Source organism: Galeopterus variegatus, unplaced genomic scaffold (assembly GCF_000696425.1).
Source record: "Galeopterus variegatus unplaced genomic scaffold, G_variegatus-3.0.2 Scaffold23741, whole genome shotgun sequence".
Classification (NCBI taxonomy): Eukaryota; Metazoa; Chordata; class Mammalia; order Dermoptera; family Cynocephalidae; genus Galeopterus; species Galeopterus variegatus.
In genome coordinates this window covers 5,125-7,421 of record NW_007749852.1, presented here as the reverse complement: position 1 = coordinate 7,421, position 2,297 = coordinate 5,125, and the positions used below count along the sequence as shown (strand labels likewise).

The following is a 2,297-nucleotide window of genomic DNA, read 5'->3' as shown; positions in this document are numbered from 1 at the left end:
GTGGATTGCATGGATGAGTGGAAGTATGGAAGTATGAGCGGATGGATGGGTGGATGGAAGGATGAGTGGATGGATTGCATGGATGAGTGGAAGTATGGAAGTATGAGCAGATGGATAGGTGGGTGGAAGGATGAGTGGGTGGATTGCATGGATGAGTGGAAGTATGGAAGTATGAGTGGATGGATGGGTGGGTGGAAGGATGGGTGGGTGGATTGCATGGATGAGTGGAAGTATGGAAGTATGAGCGGATGGATGGGTGGGTGGAAGGATGGGTGGGTGGATTGCATGGACGAGTGGAAGTATGGAAGTATGAGCAGACGGATGGGTGGGTGCATGATGAAAAGAAGCAAGGAAGGATAAACAAATGGATGTTGGATATTAAGTAATTGAATAAATTATTGGATTGCTGACCGGCTGGTGGAATGGATGTTGGGTGGATACATTGTTGAATACTATTTGTTGGAAGACTAGTTTCACAGATGGATTGCTGGCTGGCCAGCTAGCTAGCTGAATGGGTACATTAATCAATTGTTTGATGAAGTAAACTGGGCATGTTAGAGCAGGGTCTGGGTTAGAGATGAAATCTAAACTAGTACTGGACTAAGATTGGAGTTAAGTATGAGTTCTCACCGGAGAGAATCTTGGTGGTCAGTTCAGAGGAAATGTATAAGAAATGTTCTGAGTGGGTTTGAGCGTTAGGGTTAGGAGAATCTTTGAAGGAAGCTAAAAGAAAGAGCTTCTGGTTAGAATTGCAGTTCCAGTGGGAAAAAACATTTGGGATTTGGTCTAGGGGAGTAAGATATGGGTGCCAGTTGTGGCTGAGGATGACCTGGAGAAGGTCTTTGGGAGGGTGTTATATGAACACTGGAGGTAGCTGCTGGCCTGGTGTTCTAGATTCTCGAACCCCAAGAATCAGAACCTTTAGGGATTAGGAGTCTAGAGCCTTTCGGGGTGATTAAGAGATAACTGAGACATCCTGACCTTCTTCTCTTTCCTTGACCTCAGGGCCTCCCGGAGCTACTGGTGAAGCGGGTGGTGGCCCAACTGGCTGGAGCCCTGGACTTCCTCCACAGCCGGGGACTAGTTCATGCAGATGTCAAGCCAGACAATGTGCTGGTCTTCGACCCTGTCTGCAGCCATGTGGCCCTAGGTGACCTGGGTCTGACCAGGCCAGAGGGCAGCCCAACCCCTACCCCACCAGTGCCACTGCCCACAGCGCCACCAGAACTCTGCCTCCTGCTGCCGCCCAACACCCTGCCCCTGCGGCCAGCCATGGATTCCTGGGGCCTAGGGGTGCTTCTCTTCTGCGCTGCCACCGCCTGTTTCCCTTGGGATGTGGCACTGGCCTCTGACCCTGAATTTGAAGCCTTTGCCGGCTGGATAACCACCAAGCCCCAGCCATCTCGGCCACCACCACCCTGGGACCAGTTTGCATCCCCAGCTCTGGCCTTGCTCCAGGGGCTTCTGGACCTGGATCCTGAGACTAGGAGCCCCCCACTGGCTGTCCTGGACTTCCTGGGGGATGACTGGGGGTTGGAAGAGAACAGAGAGGGACTTGGGGGCTTGGGGAGTGTGTCCTATGAGGATGAGGAGGAGGGGGAAGAGGGAGGATCGAGCTTGGAGGAGTGGACAGATGAGGAGGAGGATGACAAAGGTGGCGGGAGGATGGGGACAGATGGGGGAACTCCCTGACCAGGTGACTGAGACAGGTGGCCAGAGCCTGGGCCAAAGGCCCCTCCCCGAGTCCCCATGGCCACCTGGATGGGGAGACAGCTGCTCCCAGGAGGACAGAGAGGACACACACTGCACCTCTCCCTGCTGAAGGCTGGACTTCCTCCCAGCTGAGAACTCAGGAGTCCAGGCCCCCAGCCCCTCCTTCCTCAAGCTCAGGAGTCCTATCCTCCATCAAGGACCCTTCCTCTTCCCTCTGTCCTAAGTGTGTCTTCTTGAAGGAAGGCATTGTTCCACCTATAGAGAGTTTCTGTACTGTGGGGACATGTTGAATGTTTATCTTGGAGTTCCAATGGGATTACTCCTCTCTTCTAAGACCTAGGGTAGCTCTCACTGTCCATGGCACAAAATCTAACTTGCAGGATCCGACACTATGTAAATCTCACCCTTCACCTCTCCCATCTCTCTGGGCTCTGGGTGACATTATAGGAGTCAGTCATCCACTCTAGACCTAAATCTACACATGCACGTGCGCACACACGCACACACACACACAGACACACACACACACACACTTTGCTGATGGCAGATTTTTTGCATAACTTGTGGCCTCCACCAAGAGCACA

The 2,297-nt window shown here is 52.7% G+C and overlaps 1 pseudogene; it reads left to right on the top strand.

Moving 5' to 3' along the window:
* Positions 1-1,005: 1,005 nt before the first annotated feature.
* LOC103583515 lies at positions 1,006-2,011 on the top strand (annotated as a pseudogene).
* The last annotated feature ends 286 nt before the right edge of the window (positions 2,012-2,297 follow it).